Source organism: Maniola hyperantus, chromosome 22, assembly GCF_902806685.2.
Source record: "Maniola hyperantus chromosome 22, iAphHyp1.2, whole genome shotgun sequence".
NCBI lineage: Eukaryota > Metazoa > Arthropoda > Insecta > Lepidoptera > Nymphalidae > Maniola > Maniola hyperantus.
In genome coordinates this window covers 7,195,610-7,210,445 of record NC_048557.2, presented here as the reverse complement: position 1 = coordinate 7,210,445, position 14,836 = coordinate 7,195,610, and the positions used below count along the sequence as shown (strand labels likewise).

At 37.1% G+C, this 14,836-nt stretch overlaps 1 protein-coding gene across 3 annotated transcripts in view; it reads right to left on the bottom strand.

Annotated features, from left to right (window-relative positions):
- Positions 1-14,836, bottom strand: part of LOC117993029 (paired box protein Pax-6-like) — a 63,524-nt gene that overhangs the window by 8,407 nt on the left and 40,281 nt on the right. The window lies entirely within an intron of this gene.

The window sequence follows — 14,836 nt, the reverse complement described above, 5'->3', positions numbered from 1 at the left end:
TTTTTAAGGGGACTTCTTTAATCAGTTTTCAATTTGTGACATTGGTATTTTTTCAAAGTAAAGTTTTTGAACTTGTATAGGTACATACTATATTATAATTTCTCTGATGATTGTTAAACTGATAGCTAACTGAGGTAATGTTGAATATAAACTGGAATTTCTTTGGTAGTGAGGTAAATAATTCACAAAAAAATATGAAAAATTAACTTCGAGCTTAAAATTGCTTGCTTGATATGTTTTCCCCTGTAAGTTTATAAAATTCAAAGGAATTTTTATTGTCTTATTTTATTACTTTTTTATGAAATTTTGCGTAAAATTTAAATGATTTAAACTGTTTTCTCTCCTTTTTTTCGATTAAAGTTTTCATACATTTTTTGACAGGGCACACCATAAATTAAGGGTAAATTGATTAAACAGTACAACTTTTTTAACAGTTTTTTATGCAATAGGTCTACCTAACCTATCTAACTAGATTTCATTTCTTGAGAGTTCCCGTAGTAACGCCGTTGGCAATGGTCGAAGTACTACGAGTAAGCTCTACTGCCGCTACGCACGCAACGACAAGAGTTTACTTTATCTCAAGAACGATGACATTTCAAAATGATTTTTTACTACGATGTGATAATTTTTTATTTTTTATTTTTTTATTCAGATACAAGTTAGCCCTTGACTGCAATCTCACCTGGTGGTAAGTGATGATGCAGTCTAAGATGATAGCGGGCTAACCTGGAAGGGGTATGGCAGTTTTTATTTAACCCATACCCCTTTGGTTTCTACACGGCATCGTACCGGAACGCTAAATCGCTTGGCGGCACGGCTTTGCCGGTAGGGTGGTAACTAGCCACGGCCGAAGCCTCCCACCAGACCAGACCAGAAATTTAGAAATTATAAAATTCCAAACCCCTGCCAGGAATCCAACCCGGGACCTCCCACTATTAAGACCACAGCGCTCAACACTGCGCCAGGGAGGTCGTCAAAATATAGACATAGATACCTCGGCTACGCATATTTAAAATTAATATTAATTATATTATAGTAACTAGTATATAATAATAGAATATTTTTTGTCTGTCTCTATTAAAGAGACTTCCTAAGCTACAAGTATAATTAAGAAGATAATTACTTTTATTTACATGATATGTAAATTAGCTTGTATAGTACGGTATAATAACATTGTAAATTGAAAAATTAAAAAGAGCAACTGCCGAGTTTCTTGCTGGTTCTTCTCGGTACGAACGGCATTCCGAACCAGTGGTAAATTATAACTACCTGACTATTCATAAATACTTACTTGTAAAAAGTTTACATGAATATTTTACATGAAAAACATTCTATTCTATTCTATTCTAAAAAAAAAATTGCCTCCATGTACAATGTAGGCCTACTTACGTCTATAGCTAACGGTCTCGACTCTTTAATTATTAAACACGCCTTCGAATAAAAGCATCATTTCATCATTCATCATCATTCATTTCCTGTTGATGAACACACAGGCGCACAGACAGACAGAGTTTGCGTCGGGGGTTAGAAAAAAAAGTGCGAGTCAGACTCGCGCACCGACGGTTCCATATTACAGTCGTACTTTTTCGACATTTTGTACGATAAATCCAAAACTATTAAGTATGCATAAAAATTAATAAAAATCTGTTTTAGAATGAACAAGTAAAGCTCTTTCATATGATACCCCACTTGGTATAGTTATCTTACGTTGAAAATTGAAAATACTAATATTTATTCTTGAACACATTTTAATTAAAGTTGGCGACCTCAAAACAGCTGTTTAGTTAGGCGGCCATTTTCAACGACGTCACTTCCGCCCGAAAAAGATCTGAGTCGCTCTCAAGTCGCACCTAGGAGTTTTGTTTCAATAATGCAATTTTCATAAGAAAGCAGTATTTCCCCGAGTCGTAAAGTTAACGTAGTAGGTAGGGCCCTAGAAACGAGTGGAGTGTTTTCGCAATCCAGCTGTAGAGTGTAGAGCTTACCTACTTTACTTTATCCTTCAGGACTACGGCATTTAAATACCTATATTTTTTTACTTGTGAGTTGCAGACTCCTATATTTTTTATAACTATTCGTATTTTCTTTCTTATTTATATCTACCTTAGTATTGCAATAGATTTTGTCAGTAAGTAAGTGGTAACTTTTTTATAAATACAGAGAAAAATATTTCTTGTTTAAAATTTTTTTAGATGACTGTGTTATATATATTTCGTAAAAATCTGTTGAGTTGAGGCGTAAAGAAGAAATAAACAAATAGGCCACTTTTGGATTAATTTTATACTTAGGTAGATATAATTTTTGTATGGAAGTAGATTGTAGATGTGGAGGTTGTAGAAGTGGATTTTAATAAAGAAGTATAGGTAGTAGGTACATATGGATTTTAACTAATTTAGAGTACCTAGATAGTGGTTTAAAAGTTAGCATTTTTATTACTTATCTTTATCTGATTTTAATTAATTTACAGTGAAATTGAAAAAAAAAACGTTTTGAATTACCTACCAATTTTTTTTTAGCGTTAGTAATGTTACACGATGTAGGTTCATTTCTTAATTATCAGCCCACCCACTTCTCATCGCGAACGAATATGACACCTCGAAACAAAATCCCCATTTCTAGATCACTTGTCCCGGAGTTGTTACACCGTTAGACCGAGGACATAAGGTTGATTTTCGTGTGACATTTTATATGGTGATGGTAAAACGACATTCGGTGTATCAGGAGCCCATCTGTCAGGCGTCCCGGGAAAACATTAATGTTTCATGAAGGCATGTACTGAGATCTGTATCAGATAATAGATGTGTCTATTTTTGACGGCACTCAAAATTAGTTGGGACCGTGGAAAATACGTACCTACCTACTCGCGCTCGCGGAAAATATTTGTTTTTAATATTTAGGTAGGTACCTAGGTACCATAATACATTTCCACAAATCGTCGTTTAGGTTTAGGTTCCACGAAAGTCAAAATTAGCAACTTTACAGAGGAGGGGCAAAACTTGCTGTTTCCAGAGAATTGAGTTGTTCGATAGATAGCCTACTTACTTACCGTGCTATTAGTTTTTCCTTCACACAAAATCAGTCTATCTATTGGTGAAAGTCGAATGCAAATCACTACAGTAGTTTCTGAGATAACTGCGTACAAACAGTCAAACTCAGCGGAAGGACTTTGCTTCATAATAAGTAGATATTAATAAGTAGATGATACCCGTAAGTTCATCCGCGTGGATTTAGGTTTTTGAAAGTCCCGGGACAACTCTTTTATTTTCCCGGATAAAAGATAGTCTAGGATGGGCCTTGAACAACTAGCAGACAGACAGACACACTTTCGCTTTGTAAAAGGTCTTCATCCGCGTGGACTAGGTACCTACTCAAATTTCAAACCCCTATTTTACCCCCTTAGGGGTTGAATTTTCAAAAATCCTTTCTTAGCGGATGCCTACGTCATAATAGTTATCTACATGCCAAATTTCAGCCTGATCCGTCCAGTAGTTTGAGCTGTGCGTTGATAGATCAGTCAGTCAGTCATCTACCTTTTCGATTTATATATTTAGATTCGTAAGTATTAGTATATTTAGGAACACCGAACAGGATATTATTACCTACTACAATACATTAGATACGGTACCTAGGCTCTCTGTACCTAAACACTGTCATAAAGGGTACAAAGGGTACAAAACACAAGTTCCTTTACCAGGGAAGAGAAACGTAGGAAATACATGACACGCCGACATTTTTGCGATAAGGCAACTCTTTGTTTACTACCTACTTAGCTGCCATCTTTTCCTCGTTGGAAAGGAAAATAAGTATTTGATAGGTAGATACCTAAGTATGATAATATTATGAAAGAAGTATTGGAATAGGAAAATATTGAATGTACCACTACCAGCTGATGCCCGCGACTTCGTACGCGTAGATTTTGGTTCTTAATAAATCCCGTGGGAACTCTTTGATTTTCCGGGACAAAAAGTAGCCCATGTCACTCTCCAGGTCTTAAACTATAGGTAGGTACCCACGCGAAAAATCACGTCGATCCGTAGCTCCGTTGCGACGTAATTGAAGGACAAGCCAACAAACCAACAAACAAACACACTTTCGCTTTTATAATAAGGGTACCTACTGATGATTGTAGTCAAGCGCTATCTCGCAATGAATGAAAAAAAACTCTTGTTAGTTACTTATCTTTTCAAAGTGCTATTTAATATGGCTAATATTCTTAAAAAAAAAAGTATAAAGAAGATGGCTGCTAAGCAATAAACAATGTGGTGATGCTACCTATCGAAAACATGTCACCGCGTAGGAAGGTATAGGTATTTCTCCTATAGGTATACCTAAGTATAGGCGGTAGGCACCGATTTCATTCATCGATTCCCTCGAGCCTTCCCTTCAGGGAGTTATGTTTTGTTCCTTATTCAGCAGATCTACCTAAGTATTTACCTACCTATGGAGAAAATTGTAAGTAAGTATACCTATTAATAAGTAAGTACCTACTTGATTTTTAGGGTTCCGTACCTTAAAAGGAAAAATGAACTCTTATAGTATCACTTCGTTGTCTGTCTGTCTGTCCGTCGTGTCTGTCAAGAAAACCTATAGGGTACTTCCCGTTGACCAAGAATCATGAAATTTGGTAGTTAGGTCTTATAGCACAAGTAGGTAAATGAAAAAATCCGAAAACTGAATTTATGGTTAAGTACAGCACAAAAAAAAATGTGTTCATGAACAAATAATAAAAGTAGGATTTTCAACTTTTAAAGTAAGATTACTATACCAAGTTGGGTATTATAATATAGGTATACCTACCTAAGGGTTTTACCTGTAAGTACATTCTCAAACAGAATTTTATTTATTTTTATGCATAATAGTTTTTGATTTATCGTGCAAAATGTCGAAAAAATTCGATTGCAGTACGGAACCCTCGGTGTGCGAGTCTGACTCGCACTTGGCTGGTTTTTAATTTTTTTATTTGATTAAAAGTTAGCCTTAGACTGAGCCTAACGCACAGGTACCTACCAAAATTTTGAAAAATTAGGTAGGTAAGTTTAGATACATGGGTAATCGATTTTGACGAAATTTGAAAAAGGGATAGCTTGCATCTCGGACATAGGATACTTTTTATTCCGGAAAATGTAATAGTTCCCACGAAATTAAAAAAATATCCACGTGGACGAAGTCGCGAGAGCATCATCAACTAAGTACTTAGTAGGTACCTTTACTACTAATTATTACATTAAAAAAAAAGTTTAGTATTATGATTTTATTATCTCTACAATATTTATTAGCAGTCCAGTCACGCGTCGGCCATTTTGAGGAAAGCGCGGGAAAGCGGCGCTCGAGCGCGCAGGTGTTTTGCAACCGATACCGACGCGATCAGCATTTTTAATAGGTACGAGGATTATGTTTCAATACATTTTCATGGCTTTCTGAAAGTGAATATTTTAACTGGATGTTTCCGTTAAAGATATCTTAGGTACTAAGCTCTGCCTAAGATACTTATTAGGTAGGTACCTACTCATGGCCCTAGCCAGGGGGGGGGGGGGGGGGAAGGTTTCGGGGGTTCCACCCCTCCCCGAAATCCCAGATGATAAGAAATTATTTTTGAAATGACTAATTCTAGAATTCACAAATTTTTCGAAAATATATCAAAAGTCACCGCTCGCTTCGCTCGCGCTTTTATTTTATGTTGGTTAATGCTCACAACTTCGTCCACATGGATTTAGTTTTTTTAAAATCCCGTAAGAAGTCTTTAATTTTCCGCGACAAACACCCGTTTCCGGTGCAAACTATTTTTAACTGACTTCCAAAAAGGAGGTGGTTCTCAATGCAGCCCGTTTTTTGTGTGTTTCTCATGAAAGGATTCGGTTAAGTTCGTGTGACGTGGATGAAGTGACAGGCAAAAGCTAGCCATAATACCTAATTAAAACTCTTATATTTTATTTTTCTTGGACGAAGCATTTAGGTAACGTCTCGATTTTAAATAAATACCTACTTATATAAAAAATAAAGATGCGGCTATCCAACATCTGTCTGCGGCAGGTGCACTTCGATCACTTTGCAAGGAAAAATGCGAGTAAGTAGTAGGTATAGAGAAACTGTGGATCACTGGACACATCGGAGGTAAGAGACCCCGCGGACGAAGCCCGAGACGTGAGGTCGACACACCCTTCTGCAGTTCAATACCTTCCATACGGACTCATACATGGAAAAATAGCGCAGTATCGTGAAGATATACTTACCTAATATCTCGAGGGAGCCACGATACTCAAAATTTTGAGGGACCGACGCGATAAGAGAAGATATTATTTCAGCCAATTTTATCTTCCCAAAAATAGAACTTGTGGTGTCATTTTGCGGCGATACCTTACAGCAGTGTTTCCCAAACATTGTTCTGCCATGGCCCGGTAATTTTCACATTGCCCCTTCGTGACCCACTTAACACTTCCCAAGCTGGTTCCATTAGGTGCCCCGGCGAACTTCGTACCGCCTAACAGTCGATTCTTTTTCAGGATTTTTTTTAAATTTTTCTCTACGTAAGAACAATCCCCGTACCGTAATCGGTTCAGCTGTTCAGCTGTGTGAGATTTGCGATCAACATCACATTCAGCGATTCATTTTTATAGAAAGAGATAATATTATCGATATTTGGTAATATTTATAAAACAATGCGGGAATGTTGCGAGTCGGGATTTTATTTTGATGGCCCGGTACTGGGTCGCGACCCGGCAAATGGGAAACGCTGCCTTACAGCATACAGGTTCTATATGTGATATGTGTGGTGTATAAGTGTATAGTTAGTACATGTGGTGTGTATAATTATACGCGGGCTGTTTACGCGGAGCGCGCATCGGGGCGGCACTAACGCGGCTCCGCCCCCGGACGCTTTTTACCGCATTATTTTACCGTCTACCGGAATATCTACACCGTGTGCCGACTACCGAGGATGTTCCTAGATGATGAAATATTAATTTTGTATGGTTATCATTTCTCAGTCTACATCTTGTCTCATAAGCATTAGCAAGTTAAAGTTATTTAAAAAATTCAAATCAACTGCTGTTTCGTTCTTTTAATATTGTTATTATAATTTAAGAATATTGTAAATATTACATATCTAAGTGAATTAAGTGTAAAAGCGAATTATCTAATAATTATAATAACCTATTTTTTTTGCTATACCCTTACAGGGTCTCATATGTATATCTCATGTCCTTATTGTAAGTAAGTGGATGCATGTGAAACGCAAAATAAAGAATCTATCTATCTATCTATCTAAGCGACGATATAGCCTAGTAGTTTCGAAGGTCGGGAGTTCGATCCTAGGCATGTCGCACCTCGAACTTTTCGGAGCTAAGTAAGTAGGTAGGTAGGTGCGTTTAAATACCTATCAGCACTTGGTTTAAAGGTGCAGGAAAACTGTGAGGAAACCTGCATGCCATGTGCCATGAGAGTTCAAAGGTAATGGTCTCAAATGTATGTGAAGTCTGCCAATCCACACTTGGCCAGCGTGGTAGACTCGGGTCAAACCATATGAGGAGAGGAGAGAGGAGACCCGTTCTCAGTAGTGAGCTGGCGATGCAATGTGTTGATTATAATTTATGATGCTGATGAAAGCTTTGTTAAATACAGCATTTGTATTGGGCACAATGCCCATAAATGACCATTTGGACGGCAAATATTTTTTTTAGTGATAAGTTTTTTCTACATGTATAAATATAAACTTTTCTTTTGTATGTAAGTAGTGTTAAAACTACAAGATTAAATAAATATTACAATCTTTTCATTTCATACACACCTAATATTTCCTAATATAAAGCCATGTAAAGCTTAGTTAAATACCCATATCTATCACCTAAAGTACGCGTATAGGCCAAATATAGGCAAATTAACAGCTATAATTACATGTAGCGTAACTGAGGGGCTCAAACCGCCCTTTAAGGGGACTCAGTTCGGTGCTTTCTTCATACAAACGTAGGAGGGAAATTACAACAATATTCGATATTGTACACACAAAACTAAGAATTATATCGATTTACCTCGTCATTATCTAGGTTTATTGATATATAAAACATTGAAAAAAGTATTGATTTAAAAGTTACGAGGCTCAAAAGATTCCTATTTTAACACTAAATTAATGACAACTTTGGGCGTAAATAAATAAGATTAGGGATATGAAAATTCTAAAACAATTTATCATTAGACGTAGTTTATTTATTCATTAGTTGAAATAATTTTACTTTGCAAACATAAATTCAGCAGTTTTTTCTCAAAAATACTTTTCCTGAACCCTTTTCGCGCGCTTGATTTCGGTGAAAATCATCGTGCCTCTCAACTTTCACATACAATGTCAAGTGAAAAGCAAACATGTTACCCACGTGCGCTGCCAATTTCGGTCGAGCGTCCTGCGTCACCTTAACGAACATTTTCATGTTTTATAATCCTGTTTCATGCGTTATTGCCCGCCAACCCTTTGTGCGCCTCGTTCGCCCAAGCACGGTGCATCCGAACTGTATATTTGTTTGATTATTCGAATGAGTAATTTAGGCATTAGTGTGGTTTTAGTTTTGTTATTGGTTTGTCATTAGTGTATAGCTTAGGGATATGAAAATTTAAACCGCCTGTAACCCGGTGGTGGTAATGTGAATGCTGTTCCATAAAATAGAACATAATATTAGGTTCGAGGTGATTGTATGATGTAAGTATCCTATAGTTTTTCTATTTTTTTTTTTGATCGACGAAATCACAGGAATTATCGAGAGATTAATTCATTATATTATGAAAAGCATTGGTAACGTTTAGTGGGTTATAATCAGTGATGTAACTCTATGATTATCATGTACCTACCCTACCTATATCTGTACAATCTGAAGTAGGTACTCAAAAAAATTAATTTATGTTTTGTCCAATCATTAAACATTGTAACGAAACAATATTTATTTTCCAACTTGCTTATCCCCGCGACTTCGTCCGCTTGGACTATACAAGTTTCAAACCCCTATTTTACTCCTTTAGGGGTTGAATTTTCTTATATCCTTTCTTAGCGGATGTCTACGTCATAATCTGCGTGCGAAATTTCAGCCCGATCCATCCAGTAGTTTGAGCTCTGCGTTGATAGATCAGTCAGTCTTTTCATTTTATATATTTAGATCCGTAGAGGGCTCCTATTTATAGATTTTGGGCTGTTATGTAAGTAGTTGTGAAAATTAAAACCTTAATTTGGTTTTCGCTGTCATTATAATATAAAAGTTCCGTTAATTTTACCGTATTGTATATTTAAGTATGTAAACTATATAAAAAAACCGGGACTTATTCTCTTTTAATGACGTGAAATTGAATTTTGCTCGGCTGTTGTTGTATCGCACCGTGTTTAGTCGTACGTGTAACCGCTGAAAGGGTGATATGTAATGAAGGCAGGTTTAATTGCTATTTTGCGTGTGTTTGGCGAGGTTTGCAATCTGAGGGTCTTTCGGCCCGTTCCGTTCCCATAGTGCTTATGTATCCGGGGCTTTGTTCCCGTTACCGGTGTAGGTTTATCGCGAATTTTAGTGCATGAAAAATATCGTAGACTAGATGATGCCCGCGACTTCATCCGCGTGGAATTTGGTTTTTAAAAATCCCGTGGAAACTCTTTGATTTTCTGGGATATAAAATAGCCTATGTCTCTTATCTATATCAATGAAAAAAATCACGTCAATCCGTTGCTCCGCTGCGACGTGATTGAAGGACAAACCAACAAACAAACACACTTTCGCATTTATAATACCTAGGGGTAGTGATACTGATCTGAGGGGTACTGATCGATGGAAATAATCACTACCTCGCTTTGTTTGTTGGTTTGTCCTCCAATCACGTCGCAACGGAGCAATGGATTGACGTGATTTATTACATGGGTATAGTTAAAGACCTGGAGAGTGACATAGGCTACTTTTTTTCCCGGGAAATCAAAGAGTTCCCACGGGATTTTTAAAAACCTAAATCCACGCGTACGAAGTCGCGGGCATCATCTAGTGAAGTACATAAATTATGTAAAGTAAGTCATCATCATCATCATCATCTCAACCCATTGCCAGCCTACTACTGAGTACGGATGGCCTCTCAAAATGAGAAGAGTCCACTACGCTGGCCAAGTGCTTATTGGCAGACTTCATAACACTCAGGCTTGCAGGTTTCCTTACGCTATTTTCCTTCACCGGTTCTACCTACCTACAGTACCTAAATTATCTAAGTAGGTACCTACCCCTTTCATATCGACACACATTTTAATCCTATAAAGCACATTTATACTTCAAACAAACACTAAGACAGTATACCGAAATAGAAGGGCTGTCTACGATAGGTATCCCTACCGTATACCTAGCCCATAGCTATCCGTATGGCAGATCAAAGGGTTTGAGCCACACTTTGAGGTCGCCGCCGCGTATGTAGCTACTAGCTACACACAAGCCTGCTGTTATTTGGATATAACACTTATGTATTATCTGTTGCTATTAAAGTACCTACTGTGTGTAATTAGTACTTAATCTAAATGTATAAAAGGAAAAGGTGACTGACTGGCTGATCTATCAACGCAAAACTCAAACTACTATGCTAAAATTTGGCACGCAGATAACTATTATGACGTAGACATGCGCTAAGAAAGGATTTTTGAAGATTCAACCTTTAAGGGGGTAAAATAGGGGTTTAAAGTGTGTGTAGTCCGGGGGGACGAAGTTGCGGACATGAGCTAGTTAATAAAAATATGAATTAGGGATATAGGTATTATGTGTTGCTATGGTAAATGCTAGAATTTTCAAGTAAAATCTTAAAACCAAGTCTTAACGGTAACAACTCTGAGCTGTTTTGTATAATGTTAAGAGAAGTTACCCTAGCACGGACCCCAGCACCTTCTGTACCAACGAAGTTTGCTTCTATTTTGAATATTAAATAATCAAACTCAATGATGAGGAAGGCGGAGGACCGTGTTTGCCGCGCTCTTGGAAAGGCCTATGTCCAGCAGTGGACGCAAACAGGCTGATGGATTGAATTGGATTGGAAACTCAATGAAATTTTGTATAGGTGCCGATAGATATAGGTCGTACCTAACAGACGGAGAGTAACATAGGCAAAGGCTGTCTGACTGTTATTTTTTCACGGCCCATCCATTTGGTACAGAGATATCTTGCATCGCGGAGATGGACATAGGCTAGGTACTTTTTATCACAGGAAATCAATGAACTCCTTTAGAATTTTTTTGAAATCTAAATTCAAGCGGACGAATACGCGTGCAAAAGCCATAGTAACATATAAATCTGAATAAATCCCAAAAATAGATACCTCCATTGGTAGACGGATATGTTATGCGACACTTTATATTCAAGTGGGTGTCGGATTGGAGTTACGGAGTTTTCAGGGAATAATTTTTTGTTTGTCCCGCATCAGGCTGCCAAGAGACGCAGTGCCAATATGGAAATTCGATTACATTTTTTTTTTGTACTGTGAGCGCACTGGTTTTATACTTGTGGGAGTTCCTGGATTGGATTCCTGGCAGCGTCAATTTGGGAATTTATAATTTTTTTAATTCCGTCAATCATTATAGTGATGGTGATGGATGACTTATTAAGCAGATATGCAGATACCTTTACAATCCTTCCCTTCCTTTACAATCTACTAAAAAAAGGAACATTGAAGGACATGACAAATAGAGACTTAAAAACCTTTGTCAAAACCTGGCTAAAGGAATACAATTATTATGAGAGTGTCGAGGAATTTTTCTTCTTAAGGGAATAACTTAATTGGTTATTCCTTTGAAGAAAATTTTCTCGACTATTCTTGACTTTTACCTATTTAATTTTGTATCTAATCTATATAAATAATAATTAATTAAAATTAGTTTCACGCGCACGCACGTATACACACACACACACACACACACACACACACACACTGCACACAAAAAAATATTATTAGCAATTATAAGTACCTACTTAGTTGTTTTTAGTTTTTAAGTAAGTAAGTAGTTTTTTTTTAATCTTTTATTAACAGGCTTTTACATTTATGTATGTCAGCCTTATTGCACTCTATCTTATTCTACAATTCTATTTATATATACAATTTTAACTTATCCGACAATCCTATCCTATCACACAAAAAGTAAGTGGTTGTCAATGTTTAATATAAATAATATTATGATTATGGGAAGACACTGCCTCCTGAAACACAGTTTACACTACCTCAGGAGGCAGGGCCTTACACTAAAGCTTGTAAAACTACATGTTTGTAAAGATATTAAAGTTTTTTTTTTTTAGATAACCCTAAAATTGTCTTCTTCTTTAACTTTACATTTTATAACTAGATACATGAAACCTTTGAGATGGACTCTTAAAACTATGCTGCAGCAAATCAAAGCAGCAAAGTTCGCACAGTTAGTCCATAATAGACACATTGACTTAGTTACATTACGCGATTACCACCTGAAGTCTAAGTCGACCATAATTCACCACTCCAGCCCATTTGTCGACCCCGAGGGCCAACCGCCACAATAAATATTCAACGAACGATACATCTCACTAATTTACTACTACGGAACCCCATAATAACCATTTGTTACGGAACCCTGAGAATAAATATCGTGCGACATTTTTCTTCGCCTTATCTTAAGAGAGCAGACGTGTTTCTGTCCCTTTCTTTCCTGTTTATTTTTGTTCGTTCTTGTCTCTCTTCCTCGGTATTTATCACGGTCCTGGCTCCCTTTATTCGGCAGGTTTATTTAGTTTTCCTTAACGGATTTATCGTTAACTCCCCGTGCTTTGACCTTGTCTGTTTGTATGCTTGAAGGAATCTGGTATTGATTTGACCTTGGTTACTTAAGAAATCCTAGCAATGTAAAAAGGGTCGTGATATTTTTTACCAACGGGTATCGAAGCTTGTAGAGCATTACGAGTAAGTACTATGCCAAAAAACTTAATATTTTTACCTAATGCGCTAGATAGGTCATAATTAAAAAAATCTGAATCAAAACTTGAAGGATGAAATTTCCTTTTTGGTAATCTGAGGGATTTGCGATCTCTTAAAAGTATCCATAAGAAAAGCAGAAGTTTGGCTTTCGCCAGTCACTTTTACTTTTCATATGACTTGCACGGTGTACCTACAAGATGTGTGCTAAATACCTGCAGCCATTTAACCTCTGCTTCTTTATATAATAATAGGTATCTACTTACCAAAAGTTTTTTACAAACTACTACTGTACAAGACGTACCTATAGATATCTTCTCGCGTGCTTATAAGTAGTACTCGGTACTAATAACAACTCTAAAAGTTAAAATCATTGAACTACACAGAAAGGCTAAATTAAAAAAAATTGTCATATCAAACTTATGCACTACGGAACCCTAAAAAGTTGATATTATTTAAGAGATCTTATACGCACTTTATTCGGCCGCTGTTATGTAAAATCATATTTTTTCCGTACCAATAAAATAGTCGTAACGATCTAAGACACCTAATCTAGTGGCGAGGTGTTGGGTTACCGCAATTTGCCGGCAGCTTTCACGGTTCGCGTAGCCAGCAACAGGTTTTGTTATATTAGAATGACACTATGTCCGAAAGGTTTAGCAGTTAGAGTCTATGCCATTTGAGCACCTGAAGTGTGGTTAAAAGATTTTCCAATTTCACAGAAGGTTTTCTCTATGAACAAGCAGATATATCTCCCTAGTCCCTACGTACCTCAAGTACACCTAACTATGTGACAGGTCAAGGTAGGTATGTGACAAGTCTAAGTATTTAAGTCTGCCAATCCGCATTGGGCAGCGTGGCAGACTATGGCCTAAACCTTTCTCACTCTGAGAAGAGACCCGTGCTCTGCAGTGTGCCGGCGATGGGTTGATCATGATTACCTATACTACTATTTTACAAAACAATTAAGAAATCCAATGAAAATACAATAAACAAAAATACCAAACTTATTCTAGAACATACAAATTACAGATTAAGAAATTATTTTGAAAAACAAACTTATACAAAGTATAAATAGCACGGATATAGTGCAATTTATTCTCTTCACATGAAACAGCTAGCAGGCTTGTTTTTATATCAGATTTGCCTACGAGGGATCTACGACTCCAATAATAATAAGTATCGAAATTAAAAATTCCATAACTCCATCTTTTCGACTTCCAGAAAAATGTTCAAAGCCACCTAATTGGACACAGACTACAGCCGACCACTACAAAGGGGGATGTTTGAGATAAAAATGAAAATTAAATCTTCCAACCGGGTGAGCAGAGTAATGTTTTTGACGGTGCCGGAGGCGGGATGCCCCACTCCCCCCCTGCGAGGGGGGTGCCGCAAATCGACTATCAAAATGCCGGGAAAAAAGTTGTGTTTCACCCAGACAGTGTGACCGGCTGTTGCGGATGGGCTGCCCTTTTTTGGTGGGTTTTTTAATTTTATTATTCCCGTCTACGGACACTCGTGGTTATGAATTTTTTTAGTTGTGTGTCGTTTTTTGGAGGGAGATTTTGCCTGGTTTTTCCGATCGATTTTTATTTTTAGGGTTCCGTAACTTAAAAGGAAAAACGGAACCCTGATAAGATCACTTCGTTGTCTGTTTGTCTGTCGAAAAAATACGTCTGTAGTACGGTACCCTCAGTGCGCGAGACTGACTCGCACTTGGGTGGTTTCCTTTATTTAGATACAAATTAGCCCTTATTGACTGCAATCTCACCTGGTGGTAAGTGATGATGCAGTTTTTTTTATTAAACCCCTTTAGTTTCTACACGGCATCGTACCGGAACGCTAAATCGCTTGTAAATGAGGCAGCCTTTTCATACAATTGTTTTTAGTTTCTTTGTTTTTTCTTCAGTATTTCATT